Raw genomic sequence first — 12,676 nt, 5'->3', positions numbered from 1 at the left:
GTAACCAAACTCTAGGACTTCAGGAGCCAGATCGCCAAATTCAGTTGGCTTGATTCTGGGTGTCTTATTTCTCCATGGTTCTGTGTTAACAGGGATGGCGTGAGCCGTAATTTCTGATGTGGAACCAATGAGAGCTCTAGTAGCGTGGTGAACCACGGTTGACGTGCCCATGTGGGGGCCACTAGTATCAGCTTGAGGGACTGTTGTCTGAGCTTGCGTACTACTAGTGGAATGAGTGGGAGAGGCGGAAAAGCGTACGCAAATCTGCCTGACCAGTTCATCCATATTGCATTCCCCTCTGACCGTGGGTGTGGAAACCTGGTGGCGAAGGTTGGGCATTTTGAGTTCTCGTGGGTGGCAAACAGGTCTATTTGTGGATGCCCCCACATTTGAAAGAATGGTTGAAGTACTTGTGGGTGCAACTCCCATTCGTGAATTTGTTGTGATTGACTACTTAACAGATCTGCTATCTGGTTGTGGATCCCTGGAAGTTGTTCTACTGTCAGATGTATGTTTTGAGGGATGGCCCATCTCCAAATGTTCTGTGCAAGTTGGGACAGTTGCAGAGAGTGTGTCCCCCCCCTGTTTTTGTGCATAATACATGGCTATCATATTGTCCGTTCAGATTAGGACAGCTTTGTTTTGGACTTGTACCTGAAAGGTTTTGCGGTACAAGGAAAATTGCTAGCAGCTCTAAATGGTTAATGTGGAACTGTTTCTGTTGATTGTTCCACTGACCCTGTGTGGTATAATGCAGGAGATGGGCTCCCCATCCTGTGAGGGATGCATCTGTCGTGAGCACAATCTGTGGAAAAGGTTCTAGGAACGGCCGTCCCTTTGTCAAATTTTTGGTGTTCTACCACTGCAGAGAGCGATATGTACGGCTATCTACCAACACCAGGTCTGTGAGCTGACCTTGAGCCTGATTCCACTGTTGTGCTAGACATTCTTGTAGTGGACGCATTTGCAGTCTTGCGTGGGGAACTATGAAGATGCAAGATGCCATCATCCCTATTAGTTACATGAACACTCTGGCTTGTAGAGAGTGCTGCCATTGAAAAAGGGAGACTAAGTTCTGAATACTTTGAATCCTGGCTTGACTGGGATACGCTAGAGCTGTAGATGTGTCTATGGTAGCTCCTAGATATTGATGAACGTGCGAAGGCTCTAGGTGGGACTTGGTGTAGTTTATTGTAAACCCTAAGTTGTACAGTGTTTGAATTGTTTGTTTTGTGTGTTGTGCAATAATTTTGGTAGGATAACCATCTTTACAATGGCTAGTCGGTCAGCCAGCGATAATAGTTGAATCCATCGCCCTATTGTCTCTTCCAACACACTAATTGCCCTGCCATAATTTGTGCAGATTACAACTTCTGGGTCACGGTGATACCAAACACCGAGATATCTTACGGCCTTCGATTGCCACTCTAGGGGATAGTCAGTTGAGTGCGGATGTGTAGTGTCTGTTAATGGTATAATTAGTGATTTGGACCAATTTATTTTGAGTCGAGACTGTTGCCCAAACTTAATATATTCCCTCAGCAGACTATTCAGATGTTTCTCAGGGTCTCGTACATATAACATCAGATCATCTGCATATAACGATATATGCAATGGCCTCTGCGGGAATTGAAGCGCGGAGTAGTGATGGCCCTGCCGAAACTTACATGCCAGCGGTTCAAGCGCTATCGCAAATAACAATGGGGACAGTGGGCAGCCTTGCCTTGTCGCCCTAGCAATAGATATGGCTTCAGATATGTATTTATTGACTCTGATACGCGCCGCCGGTGCAGTGTATAGTATTTGTACCCATTGTGGGAAAATAGGGGGGAATCGCATTCGTCGTACAACTGTGTGCAAGTACGCCCATTCAATAGAATCAAATGCTTTAGCAGCATCTAAGAGAATCACAGCGGCTTTAGTAATGGGAATCAAGTAATGTGAGAGCGCAAAGAGTCTTCTGGTGCTATGGACTGTTGACCTTGAGGGAATAAACCCTGATTGATCTGGCAGTATTAAATTGGTCATCAGTGGTTGCAGTCGAATGGCAAGTAGTTTGGCTAAAATCTTGGTATCTACATTAATGAGGGACAATGGCCTCAAAGAATCACAATATTCCGGGTCCTTGTCAGGCTTTAAAAGGGCGATTAACATGGCTTCTCTCAGTGTTGGTGGTAGTAGCCGCTTATCATGAGCATCCGTACATCTCTACCAAATGAGGCGCTAACTCATCAACAAAAGACTTCTAAAATTCACATGTGAACCCCTCTGGGCCTGGCGCTTTACCATTTGGCAGCGATTTAATAACTTCAGTTACCTCTTCCACTGTGACAGGTAGTCCCTCTGCGCATCTGACAACCACGCTATCTCTACATCTGCTAGGTAGTCCATTATTGTGTCTGGGGAAGCTGTGGGCTGCGAAGCATATAAAGAATAGTTTCTTACCTGTTGGTGTAGTTTTGCAGCTTGAAGATCTTTCTGGATTCACTATGCTGTGCATTATTCCGCAGTCTAGTGGTTGGATCCGGAATCATAGTATTTTTTTTTTGTTTTTGTAGCCCAGGTGGGCGTCGACGTCCCACCTTCTGGTGTTCTTCCTGTGACGTCGGCACGCTTCCTGCGGAAGCTCCCACCTTTGGGCACCATCTTCAGAATCTTTTTTCCACCGTTGGGTCTGGATCATCTCAGAGAGGTTCCAGAGTTTTTGGAGAAAAGAAGAAGGAAAAAGCTGAAATCTACCGAAAAAGTTTGGAGAATACATCCAGGAACAAGACCACCGAGCCGGGACGACGAAGAAGGAGGAGAACTTTGAATACTTCGACGTCCAACGGAGAATGCGCACACAGGGGGCCCCCTGAGCGCAGGAATGGACAAGACTCCGTTCAAATTCTGCCGCAATTGCCACGAGTACGCGCAGAAGGACCAGCACCCGGTTTGCAACCTCTGCCTGCCGGTCGACCACGAAAGCAAGAATTGCAACGCCTGCTCCGTCTTCACGCCGAAGACTCAGGATTAGAGAGAGGCAGAAGATAGCCAACCACAGCATGGAAGAAAAAGGCCACCGTTGCTTCGGGAATTGGGCCTCTCTAGTGACGAAGAGGACAACATCGACAAACAGCCTAGCGGATCCTTCGAAAAGGACTGCCAGGCGGCAAAAACACACGAAAAGCCTAGGTCGTCGAAGCAAGCCCCGAAGGCTTCTTTGAAATCGACATCTATGTCGAAGAGATCGTCTGAAACACTGGACGCCGAACAGGCCACCAAGATGGAATGGAAAAAGAGAAGGCTCAAGGCCCAAATGGATAACATCCTGCAAAGGAAAAGAGAAATCGACGAGCGGAATCCAGAATCCAGAAAGATTCATGCTGCAAAACTCCCCATATGTGTTCATGAATTCCCTCAATATTCCCTGTGCATCATGTTGCAGTTCCCCATTTGCATCCCTGACTGCCCTGACCACCTGTGGCGCATGACCTGAACATATTTTAGCAGCCAAAATCCTACCAGGTCTACCACCTTCACTATAGGATCTCGCTATCTGATGCTTTGCCACGTATTTGAGTTTGTCTTCTGCATATGTTGGTATTCTGACAGTACGACCCCAATGTCACCCAATAGCTCTGTGCATTGTGTACGCTCGTATTCGTGTTCCAGTGTGCGCAACTGGTCCTCGCGCATAGAGAGCGGCTGTCGTATATACCTGAGAATGCCAGCATTAGTGCTTATGCAGACACCCCGAATGGTAGCTTTAAAAGACTCCCATAGCAGACCAGGATCCTCAGTAGTGAAATTATTGAGGTCAAAGTACTCTGTGATAGCTTGACGAATGCTGTCAGTATACACTGAATCTAGTAATGCTTTTGCATTCAACTTCCAGCTATAATGGGGTGGCACATAGTGTGGCATGGTCATGGAAAGTAATACTGGGTTGTGATCGGACAGTGTTCTGGGTAAGTGATTCATGGAGCTCGTCCATAGTAATATGTTGTAAGAGCCCAACCAATAATCTATCTGGGACAAACTGTTATGCGGTGGTGACATATGCGTGGCCTCCAGCCGCCCAGGGTTTCGGGATCTCCAAATATCAGTAAGCCGCATATCGGTCATAATATCTTTTAATTTGCACAGTGCCCTTTTGTGAGGTTCCACTGATGCTACTGACCTGTCATGATCGTAATCACCCCCTCCACCCCCCCAAAGCTAGGGGATGTCCGTTAAGTCATGAAGTTTGCGCCATAATGTATGACAAAATTCAGGGTCGTCTATATTTGGGTCATATGTATTAATTAAAGCCAGTCTCTGCCCCCCCTCAGTGTTCGTGTTATAATAACATAGCACCTCAACTCGTCCGTGATGGTAGCATCTATATTAAATTGCAATCCTTTTTTAATCAGTATATTGACCTCTCTAGAGTAGGAGGAGTAGGACGAACTGTGTATTGACTCCGCCCACCTGCGCCTGATGTTCTGAGTTAGGTGCAATATGTGTTTCTTGCAGGAGAGCGATGTCGACTTGCAGCCTGTCAAAGTATGTAAATATTTGCCGAATTTTTTCGGGTTATTAAGCACCCTAACATTCCAAGTTAAAACGTTTAAGTGCTTAGGTTGAAATCTCTCAGTGGTCATCTCTAATCATTGATGCCCATTGTATTAACGTGTAAAGTTTGCAGCATGCACTACTGTCTTTTTCTAGGAAAAAACTAATGGGGTTGTACATCTCGTTGTGGTTCTGGATTTCAGCGATGTTTCTCAAGTACATTGGCCTGCATAACAGTTCCCAAAACCAATCCTCCCACCCACCACCCACTTTAGCATCCCAACCACGCCAAAGACATTGCCCTGAGCAAAGAAACAACATAACATAACTTTGATTGGGGAACACCCGCTTAAGGGGTCCGCCAAGTGCACACAACTCCATCCACCATAGTGGATGTGGTCAGGTATACATTAGTGATGCAGACTAAATATTTCCTACAACATATGGGTTTCCATATAGTGGCTATACCTGGTTTGTAGAATACTCTGTAGCGAAGTGCCCGCCAACCCCCATATAATGCACACAATTGGCAGTGATGTACAATTTGGGGGACCAGACAAACAACATAGCTATAGTTTCTCCATCTGTGTGTATAGTGCAATCACAATACCATAACCTGCATAAACCTCCCTCGGCTCCCCATCCACAGACACAGTACTGTTTATTAATTTGAAATCAGTAGGGCCAATCGGGTAGTCTCTTCATGTAGGCCTACAGCATCTATCAACCCTGACAAGACCAGAACTAATATGCAGGGTATAGATACTCCCATCTGAAGAGGGTAGCGCCCCCATTCAAGACCTCAAGTACATTAGTTAGTTATTGGACGCCCCAACAGTTCTGTGTTCTGAGCTAACGTAGCCCATGCCGATCATAGGTCTGTTCTTAGCCGCCTGCAATAACCTCTGGAAGGCGCTGACACTTTGAGCCAACGTATGTGTGTCAGCGGTTCAATCTGTTATTACAGTGCAAACACATGCCTTACCAGTCCACATTGTCCGAGATCCAAGGATATCCTTCCCCCCTAAAAGCGCTTACTCCGAGTCTTGGTTCTGCTCCGCTCGCTTTTGTTCTTTACGTTTATTGTTGATTTTTTTAAGGAAGTCTTGTGCTGCTTTCGGTGTCTGGAGAAGCGTAGAGCGGCCCTCATGTGTAACCCTCAGCCGGGCTCGATAAAGTGATAAAGCATAGTGTACTCTATTCCTAGTTCTCACAGTTTCTTTTTCGCTAGGTTGAATTCTTTTCGCGCAAGTTGGGCTGCCATAGTGAAGACTGGGTAGAACTTCAATGCATTCCCCTGATAGTTGATCTGCTGCTGCTCGCGATTTAGCTGCCATTTTTGTCGACCCGTAGGGTGATTTTGAGAAAGTGGCTCTATATATACTGGACCAGAATAAGGTACAGTGTGTATAGGGTTCACAAACCCCAGAGGTATAACGGAGATTATAGTCAGGACTGACCTTACTCTCAAAAGTGGTAGATTGGTCGAGCAGTAAGGCAGTACCAGAGGACAGTTTAAAGCATTTGTTGTACACACTCAGTCAGCAAAAGGTTTAACACACTCAAGGACTGAACTCCAGGCCAATGGTTTTTATATCAACAGATATAGTGGTTTTATTTTTAGAATCAACAGGTATAAAAATAATACTTTTCTCGATATGAGTACTCTCCTGTAATTACTTTGCAAAGAGGCAATAAACTTTGTGAACACAATAGATACAGGGGTTGCAGTGAGCAACACAATTCTAAACACACGATAGCATTGAGCTCAATGGGTTTTCATCATATATGTACAGTTTATTACTTTGTAGATTACTTTGGTAGTTCCAGGACTGGATCCTAGGTTCAGTTCTGGGGTCTAAGCTGAAACCAATTTAGTAAAATCGTTTTAGTTATGGTAGTGATTTTTCAGGAATATAAAGCAGTTTTAAAAGTTCACACTTAGAAACTTTTCAATGAAAATCTGGCAATGTTATCTAATGGGAGAAAGTTCAGGTTGCAGGTAAAGTATGATCTCGTTACTTTTGTAATCCAGTACTGGGCTCCTGGGTCCAGCACTGGGGTCTCAACTTAAAACAGGCGAGTAATTGCGTTTCAGTATTTCGTATGATTTTTACAGAATATTTCAAATTTTCAAAAGTAGACACTTGAAAGAAATTTCATAGAAAAGCAGACCATGGATTCCTATGGAGAAAATACAGATTACTAGTAAACCAGGTAAGGATTACTTTTGCGGTTCAGTACTGGGCTACAAGGTACAGTACTGGCTTCTCCCCTGATCACAGGTGTGTACTTTGGAATTCGGGTGATTTTATATGAATATTTTCAGTTTCCAAAACTTCACACTTAGAAGATTTTTCGAGTCAAACCAGTTAATGTTATCCAATGGCAGGTAATCGAGTTATCGGTTTCCAGGTGAGTACTTGGCGGGTGAAGTTAGGGTTCTGGGCATAGACTCAGGGGTCCCTCAGGGTCAGGTAAGTACAGTTGGTTCACCCCCAGCGGCACAGGGGCGGCCGGGTGCAGAGGTAGTTAGGCCCAATGTTATCCAATGAGGGAAAGGGGGCCTCCGGTTGGTGGCTGCTGGCTAGCAGCCACACGGCTGTGGGAGCTGGACTCCTGGCCACTTGCTCAGGGCAATTGGAGAAGTAGGATAGGGTACAGGTTGCACTGCCAGGGGCACTCGCGCGGCTGGGTGCAGGGTGATTTTGAGCCGTCGGGCGCTCAATGTTATTCAATGAGGAACTGGAAAAGGGAACAAAGGCTTCAGGCTCGGGGACGAAGGATCTTCTGGAGCGCCCAACACTTGGAGGGGTAAGTTGGGATCTTGGAGGATAGGTAGACACCCAGGATTTGGGCACAGGGGGCCGTTGGGCACCGGGTGCAGGGGTGTCATTTGAGGTCGGGAAATCTTACCCCCTGCTGGTCGCTGTCGGAGGGATCCTCTGTCCTGAGGCTGCAGGCGTCGTCGGGGTCGTCGAGGAGGGTCTTAGGGCACTGGACATCAGGTCCCAGTTGCCGGGGGGACGTCCTTGTGGTCCTGGATCACTCAGGCACGGGCAGGGCTCGGCAGGTGCAGAGTGGGTTTGTCTGGAGCTTCCTGGCTGGCACTAGGGGTGTTGTTGCAGCAGAGCCTCTGCTGATGGGAGTCCTAGGCTTTAAGAGGGTCAAGGCAGGCAGGTCCTCTGGGTGTCCCAAGGTTACTGTCCGCAGGAGTCGCCGGGATTAGGCAGGAGCAGGTTCCAGGATCAACAAGCCGGTAGGGCTGGGGCCAAGTCAGTTGTCGTCCTGTTAGCAGCTGCACGGCGGGTCTTCTTCTTGACCTTCTTTCTTCTTTTCTTATCAGGATCTGAAGGAAGGAAGGTTCAGGGAGCCCCTAAATACTGAATTATGGGGCGTTACAGGAAGGGCAAGGACAGGGACCAATGGGTCCTAATCATGGGGAGTGTAAACCCCCTAGTCTGCTCCTCTCCTGTGGGAGGGGAGCAGGAGCCTAGCTGGGATTGAGCAGGGCTCCCCATCTTTAACCCCTTCGCTGCTGATGACGAGCTCAGCTCGTCATCAGCCACGGGTGGCGTGTGCTGATGACGAGCTGAGCTCGTCATGTAATGCAGCTTTTTAAAAAAAGCCGCACAGCGCAAAAATCGCCGCAGCAGCGATGCGGTTAAGATGGCTGGAGCCCGGGGTCGTGCTTCACCTCGTCTCCCCCGCCTGAGAGGTGGGGTTGGCACAAGCTGGCACACCCCCCTTCCTGGCGTAGTTTTTCCCGGTCAGGACTTGTGGGAGCCAGTTGCTGGGTACAGCAAATGGTCTGGAGAAGCTCACAGGGGCGGCATGCCTTTGAAGCTTCCCCTTACCCACCCTGGGGAAGGAAACCTAGCACCTCGCCCAGGATGTGCATTGTTTCAGGCCCAGGAGAGCAGGGGCTCTCCACCCAGGGGTCCAGCAACATGTCTGCTGTGTGGCAGCCTCTGCAGCCAATCAGCCAGACGTGGATTGTAGATTAGGTTTTCAGGGGGCATCTCTAAGATGCCCTCTGGTGCATTTTACATTAAATCCCACACTGGCATCAGTGCTGGTTTAATGTGCTGAGAAGTTTGGTATCAAACTTGTCAGTCTTCAGTGTGGCCATAATGGTGCCGTAATGACAACCTCCCACCACCATATACTCTTAATGGCATCACTGCACTTACAGTGCCCAGGAATGGCCCTGGGTACTGTAGGGGCACAGGTCTCATGCACCTGTGCCCACACCTCTGGCATAGGGCACCCAGCTAGGGGGGTGACTGAAGTATGCCAGGACAGTGAGTTCTGTGGGCATGGCACACAGGGATGTGTGCCATGTCGGCTCTTTGTTTGGTTCTGTACTTAGACACTCAGCCTGAAAAGGCTGTGTGTGGGTGTCAGGGTACAGGGCCCCTGAGGGTGGCACAATAAGTGCGGCAGCCCACAGGGGTCTTCTCTTGTCACCAGGCCCTGGGTACCTAGAGTACCATTTACTAGGGGCTGACAGGTGGCCAGAGATGTCAATTGGGTTTTAGTTGTAACACAATTTTAGGGAAGGAACACAGGCCCTGGGTACCTGGTTGGCAGGAGCCCAGGGCACACTCAGTCAAAGCACATCAGCAGTCAGAAAAAAGTGGGGGCATACCAAGGCAAAAAAGATGGCACTTTCTCACAGTGATGGTGTCCAATTTTCCATTAATGTCCTTTAGACTTTGTTGTATTGCCTGCAGAACGCCTTCCATGCCAGTGCATGCTGCATTTTCAGTTTCAAGTTCGGTATCCGAATCAGCTGTCGCACCCCTGGTGTTCCTTTACAAATGGTAGTTTGGACTGTTGCTTGTCCGACATCCCAATTGTTGCGTTATTAAGCACTGCAGTCTTGGAAGTAAAGTATCGACTATGGCCTTGGTGCACGTGTGGTGGTGTGCAGTTACGGCTCCTCAAAGGGTGGCCGTCCTACTACTTGGGCCCTTCAGGTGCTAAGCGATCGTCACTCCACAGCATAACAGACGACCAACCATAAGTAGGAACGGCGCGTGACAGGTAGTGATGCACCACTTCAGGACCAGCTCCCCTCGCCACAGAGACAGATCAACCGGTGAAAGGGCTAAATACGCAGCCACTCCGAAGACATGACCCTCACCTTGCAGGTTCTTGGTGCGATTAATGCTACATTACAATCCCATCAGCCATATACAACGAGCCGCACAGAGCAGGGGCCATCAGGACAGAGAGACAGAAGATGGCACAGTCTACCATCCTCACCATACCATTACCGAGCAGCGGCAGCACCAGCTTCACGTGCAGGTCAAATGGCACTCATTCAGGATTTAACAGCATGTCTGGAAAGTACGCACTATATCTTAACCTCCATATGAGATTTTCCGCTTTTAACCTCCATACACCTCCCAGTTTCGAGCACGATGCAATGGGCGCGAGAATCAAAGCACAGTCACAGGAGCTGAGAATAAATGAATCGCCAGCGGGGGTTTTGCATTTTAAGTCACACACAGTGAGGCAGGGCGCAATTTGATCTCCGGCCCAGATGCCACGCTATCCTGAAGCTCCGCTATTTATGGCTCCGTGCGCGCTTCACATACCAACGGTTGCCGCCATTACCACTGCCCGCCATTTTATGCCATTGGCAGGAGTCTTTACCATAAGTGTCCCACCGTCTCCATTCAGTACCGTCAGTGCACCCTGGCAATACAGTGCGAGCTCTTACCCCGCTTTTGCACGATGAACAGAGTGTACACTCACTGCAATGTGTCACACCTCCGTGCTCCGCTCCGTGTCTGCTCCAATTGACCCGCACTTCAGGCCGCCACTGTAGGAGAGTAGGGCCTGCAATCCTATGATCACCCGGACTTTTTGCTTTTGTTTCACTGGTTTACGACTTTCTCGGGCTGTGGGCCTGCTAATCAGACCCACAGCCTAGCTGTTCTCTCACTAAATTGATGCGTGTACCTTAGGTGCATTACCCAATTGGAACTGGGCCACCTGGTCAGACCCTGTAACTCAGGGCATCGGTGTACCCAGGTCCTACCAGGGTCTGAGGCATGTATTATGCCACCCCTGGATGGCCATCTAAAACTGACACAACTGGCTGCACGACAGCTGGGGCAACGTAGCGTACTCGCTCGTTGCTTTAGGTATAGTATCCCTATATCTAACCTCCCAATGGACACCCGGGTTCCTATCAGTCACTCCTATGGCAGGCCTTGACAATCCTGAAGGCAGAGTGCATGGACCCGTGTGAATTGGGCTCTGGCACGAGCCGAGCCCGGTTGCAGCTTGCGGAACCAAGACCCAATGGCTGTTCCATGATAACGCGTATCATATCGGTAACTTCGGTATAGCGTTATCAAGACATGTCGAGTAAGGTGTCATACGAATCGGGATGCTGCCCCCTCACCAATTCTGGCGACGAGGTTAGCATTCCACCCTTCTAGAGGGACACGACATGTACGTAACTGTGAACCCCGGTTAAAGTTAACTAAAGCCTCAGCTCCACAAAATGGATGCTGCCACCACAGACACGAGTCTGACCTCCTGCTGCTGGGAGTCCTTCCAGCGAGGAGAGCTTGGACAAAGGGTTTCCTGTCCAGGGCGGTGTTCGCACCGTCCCAGACAGGGTTTGTGTATTCTGGGTAGGTAGAGCTTTGCGAGAAGGTGACTGCGGAGTGGCACCCCGGTGCTCACTACGCATCTGCCGGTAGAACCAGTTCCAGGGGCGCGCAGCCCCTGACCTGGGGAAAGTCCGGCAGGGGAGAGGGGTGTAACTACCCCCCTTCTTGCTTAACACGCCCTCTAGAGTTTAGCCCGAAGACTGCTCGTATCCACGCTACTAGGATAGCTGGTCTAAGGTTGACTTACAACCAATCACCATAAGGGTCGTTTGGACCGATGCATAGTGGTCGCTAGAATAGCGAACGCTGCATATCGGGCCAACTTCTCACAGCCGCCATCTTGCACATTGCCGAGCACCTCGTGTGCCCGGCTATCTTTTACAATTTACAAGTGTTTACTGCGTGCAGCCAGTCTCTCATTCTTCTCGCTTCAGGGTCAATATCTTCTGACCTGTAGTCCTGCCATTTGCGGTCAATTTCATGTCTGCTGAACACTCTTTGTATCGCATTTTGGACCTGACGGGCGGAGCTGTCTTAGAAGGCAGCCATTCCGCAGTGCGCCCTCTAGTACCCCCTAGCACTGCAGTTTGTTGTTTCGTTGTGAACAAGATTCCACGAAGACCAGTTCAGGATCTGTAGCGAAGAGTGCAGAAAATAAAAATAACTGACATGAGGGCACAAGGATGGCACTTTATTGCTCCAGTGATGTAATGTCTGGGGTGGCACCTAACATTGAGACAGAGCCAAATGTCACCTATCAGCTAAGGAAAGACATTGCAAAATGTCTGCATTCAGTCTTGCACCAGGACATATAGTGAAAAATCCAGGCGGTGAAGAATCTGCAGGTAGAAATCTCCATCAGTATATGGCCGCTCCACAGGTTAGGGTGGCTGGTTTGGGCCTGGAGAAACCACCAAACTTGTGGCATTCTCTGTGGGATTGCTGGATGAGGATGCCAGCCCCAGAGAACGAGATGTAGCACATCATGCTTGAACGTTTCCAGAGCAAAATCAGCTTTCTCAACTAACAGGACAGAGCCATCTATTAGGCTGGTTTGAGCATCACCTGAAAAACCAGTGGACAGTTAGCAGGCATTATGGCAGATTACAGCAGATGAACATATGTGTAGTCAGTCTGAGAATAACACAGAGGCCAAAGCAAATTAAAATTAATTGCCTGTGTTACGAAAGAAACACAAATCTAAATGAATATAGGGTCTCAAAAAGCACACACGAAAATGTAACACTTTTCCAGATGATTTATGCTTAACCGATTTTTGAAAGTATTCTGGGATCCTGTACAAAAGCAAACTGTTTTTTGCTACTACAAAGACATCTTTATGAAAAAAGCAAAGGTTATTTTCCATCCTGCAAGACTGGTTCGTATTCGGTCAACCACCAACAGAGACCATTGCACATTTTTATCTCACCCACAGGTTCTTTGTTACACGGGCTGCTCTCCTTACAAATGAAACACTGTAGTCTCTAGTTAGCTCACAAAGAACC

The 12,676-nt window shown here is 48.4% G+C and overlaps 1 protein-coding gene across 5 annotated transcripts in view; it reads right to left on the bottom strand.

Annotated features, from left to right (window-relative positions):
• ZMYM3 (zinc finger MYM-type containing 3) overlaps positions 1-12,676 on the bottom strand; it is a 539,665-nt gene that overhangs the window by 248,458 nt on the left and 278,531 nt on the right. The gene's annotated exons all lie outside the window — the stretch shown is intronic.

Source organism: Lissotriton vulgaris, chromosome 4_1 (genome assembly GCF_964263255.1).
Source record: "Lissotriton vulgaris chromosome 4_1, aLisVul1.2, whole genome shotgun sequence".
NCBI classification, from domain to species: domain Eukaryota; kingdom Metazoa; phylum Chordata; class Amphibia; order Caudata; family Salamandridae; genus Lissotriton; species Lissotriton vulgaris.
This window is presented reverse-complemented; position numbering and strand designations above follow the sequence as displayed.